Source organism: Hippocampus bargibanti, linkage group LG17, assembly GCF_051943395.1.
Source record: "Hippocampus bargibanti isolate YZ-2025 linkage group LG17, ASM5194339v1, whole genome shotgun sequence".
NCBI classification, from domain to species: Eukaryota; Metazoa; Chordata; class Actinopteri; order Syngnathiformes; family Syngnathidae; genus Hippocampus; species Hippocampus bargibanti.
Genome location: NC_142750.1, coordinates 11,931,334 through 11,938,616, shown reverse-complemented (window position 1 = coordinate 11,938,616; position 7,283 = coordinate 11,931,334).

Sequence of the window (7,283 nt, the reverse complement as noted above, 5' to 3'; positions counted from 1 at the left end):
TAAAAAAATATTCAAGCCAGTTGTGAAATGAGCCGTCTCTGAAGACAATTTGTCGTGCACCAGTGCAATCAGCTATCATACATGGACAAAATGCAGAAATGAACATAGGCTGAACACAGTCGAGTGGCGACACATATTTGAGGTGGGGGTTTGATGGGAAAGCAGTTCACTGGCTATGGCTGCATTCCATAAAAAAAAACAAATACACAAGGTCCATTAGGCAGTTTTATGAGCCACATGAATTGTGAACAGCTAATTCCAAGTTGAGAGGCAAATGACTATCTGCGTGTCACAACACTCAAGTTAAAATGGAGGGAGGGGTCTTTTGAAGAGAGCAATCACAGTCAACATTTTACTTGATAAACACTCCAAGTTGCCTGCCACAGAATACAATCAAATCATGTGTGGACATGTGTTTCAAAATTGACAAAACTGACATGACGTTTCGGCCCAGTGCCAACCATTCATTGTTATAATCTATTGGCACAATTTGCAGTTTGAATCACTAAACTTCCATCCATCCATCCATTTTCCGTACCTCTTATTCCTCATTAGGGTCGTGGGGGTGCTGGAGCCTATCTCAGCTGTCTTCAGGCACGAGGCGGGGGACACCCTGAACTGGTTGCCAGCCAATCACAAGGCACCCAAAGACAAACAACAGCCACTCTCACACTCACACCTAGGGACAATTTGGAGTGTTCTATCTGCCTGCCATGCATGTTTTCGGAACGTGGGAGGAAACCAGAGGACCCGGAGAAAACCCACGTGGGCCTGGGGAGAACATGCAAACTCCACACAGGGAGGCCGGACCGGGACGCGAACTGGCGACCTCTGCACTGTGAAGCCGGTGTGCTAACCACTCGACTACCGGGCCGCCATCACAAAACTTGTACACTAATGCTATATAGGTAAAGAGGGGGCGTAGGTCTTGTCGTGAATGGCGTTTACTTGATGTTCGTAGAATGGCCAATCTGGTATCGGAAGTACCCAACACACCGAAATAAGGCCGGTATTAACCCAATCTCGATACGTGGTATTCATACAGTCCCAATGTATTATTATTATTATTATTATTATTAGCTACCTATTAGCAAGCTAGCTTTCTGTCTATTTCAGTTACTTCCAAGTTGAGTAGCTAGCGAGCTAGCTTTCTATCGATTTGAGATACTTCCTTGTTGAGAGTGAACGCTGGTGCATGTGGCTACCACTGCTCACCCACAGAAAAACGTATCCTGTGAATGTAAGGTGGCCTTGAGTTTTGAAAAGCCCTTATAAATGGAACATATTATTATTATTATTATTATTATTATTGTAAAATAATGATATAATTAAAATATAACAAGCAACAGTTAAAATTGATGAAAAAAAAAAGTTGAAAATTGCACAGTTGTTAATTTTTCAAATGTAAATATTTTGCTCATGTATTGAAGTTAAACTACGGAAGAGGATTGGGCCAATGAAGAAAAAAAATAAAATACGCAAGATTCTGACTTTAATCTCAGAATTGTCAGATTAAAGTCAGACTGGTTTCACTCATTCAATGAAAGACGTGCAAAAATGTGTTCACTCCAGTGCCAGGGTTTTTGTCATTGTCACTTGAATTCCAGGACCCACAGAATAGTGAGTTTTCGGACTACAGACACATTCAATACAGCGTGAGACACCTTAGACTCTCTTTTTTCATCAGATAAAAAATAGTTAATTCTTAAATTTTATGGGTCTGGAGTTATATGACCTTGAAATGAGGGTGACTGTCCAAAATACAATGCAATACTAACATATTGGTTTATATAGCACTTTTACAACAGCTGTAGCTGGAACAAAGCCCTAACATGGAAAAAAGGGAAAGGATGCACCCTTGTGGAAAAGAAAAAAACATTGCCAGCACTTTATCGGCACCCATGCATGAAAAAACAAACCCCAAACTAATTTGGGAATGGCGCTCGACGTCATATTTTAAATTTTCGTATACATTTGTGAATGGCAGTGAATGAGTTAAAAACAGACAAACATAAGAGCCGCATTGAAAAAAAAAGTAACACGTTCAATTTAATTGAATTGCATGTTTGAATATTTAATTCAGTGATTCTTTCCCTAACCACTAGGGGGACCTGGTATAGTACAAGTCGTATTCATATTCCATTTGGAGAATCAGTATTTGCGTTGGCTTACCACAATTTAAATTAAAGTAAAATGATTCAATTTTGCAGTTTCAATTACTGGCTGCTGGGGTTTGAAATTTTGAGACGTGCCCACTATATGAATGTTGAAGCTTCTTAACGCGCAATATGAATTTTCAGCAGGAAAGGTCAGATGATTAGTGTTTGATTTTATCACTCACGGCGAGACGTCGCTTTGAAATAATGAGACGGGTGTCATTGCACACGCCACTTTGGCGGGCCCGCTGAGATGATGGCTTTATCTCAAACACTCACAAGCCAAATTGAGCTGTGGGATTTTCAATTCAGTGCAAGTGGAGGGTGACCTTGAAAGTTCGAGATGCTTATTTGGGGGAGACCAGCAATTGGTGGTACAAGAAGTTTTTTTTTTTTTTTCAACCGCTTTTTATTCCCCGTAAATGTGACTAGATGTGAGCTGGTTGACAATTTGCTGTTAAGAGCCAAGACTCCCCCACAGGGGTAAAGAAAAAAAAAAACACACAGAAATGACAGGATGAGGAATAAATGAGCCACACAGGGTGAAATCATATTTTGTGAAACAGGAATTTTGAACATGATTTTAAATCAGTGATGCAACGTGTTGAATAAAAATTTAGGAAGGAAGACATTTCAATCAATTGCAACGCGTCCAAAATGAGCACATATATACAGTAGAATACTTTGAGGTGAGAATATCAGACCAATGCAGTTGGGTGGGCTGAAAAAAAATGGACTTAACCCATTCACTGACAGACGTGCAAAAATGTGTCCGCAGTGGCAGGGTTTTTGTCATTGTCACTCAAATTCCAGGACCCACAGAATATTGAGTTTTAGGCCTACATAAACATCCAATGCAGTGTAAGAAACCTGAGACCGTCTTCTTTCATCAGAAAAGGAAGAGTAAATTGCTAAATTGTATGTGTCTGGAGTTATCTGAGGTTGAAATGAGGGCAGCTGTCCAAAATACAATGCAATACATACATATTGGTTTATATAGCGCTTTAACAACAGCTGAAGCTGGAACAAAGCGCTAACATTGAAAAAGGGAAATGCTGCCCCTTGTGGCAAAGAAAAAACATTGCCAGAGGCCATGACCAGCGCTTTATCATGCACCCAAGCATGAAAAAATGGCAGTCTGTCATATTTTCAATTCCTGAATAAATTTGTGAATGGCATTGAATGAGTTAAGCAGCTTTGTTGAAAGTACAGTGAATTTTTTTTTTTGAATTTACTCCGTTTTATTTCAACAAGTGCTTGCATGATCGTCTGTTGCAATTTTTTTCAGTAGACGACTAGATCCGGGTGTTTTTATTTCATGTCACCACCTAGCATAAAATGGAGTATATTCATCGCCATTGTTTTTTTTTTTTTGTTCGTGTCTAGTGCATGACACTGGCCAAAAATGGACTCTTTAAATCCATTGTAGTATAAAAACAGGCCCAAAATTAAGACCGACTTGTAGTCCCGTGTTACCTTTTTGCAGTTGCTACAATGAAATGTCAGTTATCGTACATGAATTCAAGACCATATTTGAACGTTGGGAATGAACTTTGTATTTTTGCGACCAAGGGCCAAAATACACATCATGAAAAAGTTGAAAGAACAGAACTATATTCTGCCCCCGCACGGGCAACTCCAGACACTTTATTGTTATTATCCTCTGCTCGGCCACTCGTCCTTAATTATTCTTTGGAACATACTGGTGATATTACACTTTATGACTTCTGGAACCTTCTGGAGTTCTTTTTTCAAATATTTGATCTTCACCTAAAATATTGCTGGACAAATGTGCCATCATTCAAATTACCGTATTTTCCGGTGTATAAGGCCCAACGGAGTATAAGACGCACCCCCAATGGATGGTGTATTCTCAAACGTTTTCCATATAGAAGGCGCACTGAAGTTTTACATATATAATATATAAAAGTTTTCCAAATATGGATTGGATGTACCTTTATTCGTCTCACAGTGGAGAAATTTACATTTCACAGCAGCAAAGTTATGAAAAGAAGAGGAAAGGAAAGAAAGAAGTAGAAAACAAAATACAGGAGCTGCTGGAAAGGCAGCTACTCTCGCAGCACCATCTTGAAGTAAAAATAAAACATAAATAGAAAATACATGTAACATCTGACTTACGACCAGCTCGACTTACAACCACCCATACTTACGACCATGCCTTCCACACCCTATTTTTTCACATTTAATTCAACGCCTTCTTACTCAAGCAAGCATCTTACTCTCGCACAGCCATCGACCGTGTGATGGAACCAGAAATGGGGAGGGGAATTCAGAGTCAGAAAACCTTTATTCATCCCACAATGGGGAAATGTGCGTGTCATTTATCTTCCGGGTCTCTATTCAACATTTTGAATTGATTTCGACTTAGGACCGTTTGTACAGTAGTTACACACTACTTCTTCTCCGGGGGGAAATGGAGTCTGTGGCTGCTGATAATAGTTGCGAGACCTGTTGTGGCTCAATATGACTTCAGATATAAGGCGTAGGGTCATCTTTGGAAGAAAATCAAGGCTTTTGGGTGGGCCTTATACACCGCTGAAAAATACGGTAGTTTGTATTTGTACAAAAATATGATTCTTGCCTGTCTTTGAAGCTGTACTGTTAATTTGAGCCCATCTTTTATTCCTCTTATAAGGCCAATGATGATGACAATCATGTATTTTTATTGTATCATATTTTTGGCATTTGTTACACTGACACAACATACAGCAAATTTCAAGCCCAAAAAACATGAAAAAAGGAATTATTTTTAGTAGAAGACGGTTATTTATATATAAAAAAACAACACGTGGATATCCAAATAAACACGACAACCCCAATTGCAGAAGATGCAATCTGACGGCCTGCAAGGTTGTACGATCATCGAAATGTGTAACAACAACAACCTCCGCACAAGTGAGAGGGGCCACATGAGCTGAGCGCATACAAAACAACGCGCCCAGTGCCAAGGTTATTGGTAAGCCGGCCTTGCAGCGCTAATATGCTGTCATATTCCCTGCGGAGATGTCAAACCGGGAACCCTCAGGAGGTGACACGCAGCATATTCCCCCGCAGCCAAACTCAAGCCCCTGAAAGGCATGCGCACGGGTGAATAACCCAAAACTTGGCAAGGTGTCACTTTCAATTTCGTATTATTTGGATATTGCCAATCCCCCCCCCAAAAAAGTGTCTCATTTCCAGCATTGGTGTTTTTTTTTCAAATCCAGAATGCAAGTAAACTTTTATAGATGACTTTTTAACCTTGTTTTTTTGCACATCGGGTTTTTTTGGTCATCATTTAAAGTTTTTCTGCTTAGCTATAGCTCATTGTCAACGCGTGCGACAACTACGAGGCACTTGTTTTGCATGAAAAAAGAATCCATTCATGAGGACACTTCAGTATTATCAAAGTACATTTCAGAATCAGAAAACCTTTATTCGTCCCACAATGGGGAAATTTACATGTCATTAACTATTTGTTAAACACTTGCATGTAATTGAGTCATTATTTGAAGAGTATACACGTTTCCCTTGCTACAACGGCTTGAACTGCATTTTAATGTCTGTCAAGAGTATTTTTATGCTGTTGGTTGAGGTGGTTTCTGCTATAAAGCGTTTTACAACATTGTATATGAAATGTGTTTTCGAAACACAAGGTGAAGTGGCCACCTGGGAATCATGGCCACTGTTTAAAAAAAAAAGTTTCACAGGCCCACCTGACAGAGACGACAGTGTTTCTAGGTCACAAAAAAAAGATGCACCGTGACGGCGGTGTGATGAGAGAAACTGTGGGTTGATCATTGTGCCTGTTATTTGGTTGTGATAACCCACGGCCTACTGTGGCAGGTTAGCATGACAAATGGGGGTCATCAGGAAGGCAAACAGCAAAACCATGTACTACATTTTTTTTATTCAATGTAAAAATATATATATACCGTATTTTCCGGTGTATAAAGCGCACCAGAGTATAAGGTGAACCCCCAATAAATTCCAAACATAATATATGAACATATAAACGTTTTCCAACTATAAGGCACATCACATAATAAGGCACTACTTCTACAAGGGGAAATTGAGTCGCTAGCTGCTGACAGTAGTTGCGAGACCTGTTGTGGCTCAATATTACTTCATATATAAGGTGCACCTGCGTACAATGCACAGGGTCATCTTTTCAAGAAATTTAAGGCTTTTGAGTGCACCTTATACACCAGGAAATATGGTGTATGTATATATACAGTATCTATATCTATACATACATGTTCCTTTTGTTCCGCAAGACTTATGGCCCAGCTGCTGCCAAGCCGCCATGTCCCCCACGGGGCTGCGTCCGCTAGCAGCACACACTGCCTCTTAGTTGTTGACGTACGGCTCATTGGCCATGTTTCCCAACAGCCAGTCATGAAGCGAGGTGGCAGGCGCACAAATAGTAGACAATAACATAGCCCACGCTAAAGTTTGTGGCAGCTCGTCAAGATACACGAGGATACTGACATTTTGCTCCTCATTCTAAGCGCCAGTGTGCTTGTGGGGCATGTTGTCTTGTTGGTCGGGATGTCCATAATTAGACAGCTGCTGCACATGCTACCCAGGAAGGATGAGCTTCAGAATAGGAAGCCTTGGTATCAATTGTTATTTTCCATCTCCAGACGAGTAGAGCGTAAGCTTAATTATAGCTGCAAAGCCCCATGCTTGTCCCCGATGAAACATTTCCTGTAATTTGACAAAATGATCATTATTGATCACAGAGGCAAAAGAGTCATGTTTAATTGAACTCACATAATTGCCTATTGATGGCAGAGCTGCTCATTGTTTCGTATGATAAGGCCTGGTTACAAAGTAGGGCTTTTCTTTTTATAAATGTTAGTTTTATTTCAAACTAAATCTGATAAGCAGTTTGAATTTGAAATGAGGACTCAGTCAGATTACCTGTTTGGCGTCTCAAATAATTCAAGATTTGAATCATGTCCATCAAAAGCTCTTCCAAAGCACATATTGATTGATGATGGGCAATGATGTGTTGGAGGATATTTACGCAGTGACCTAAGCAGTATCTGATTGGCCGGGGGAAGATGTCATATCCATCTGGTGATGTCATCAGGGCAACGCGCTTAAGAACAACTTGTAAGA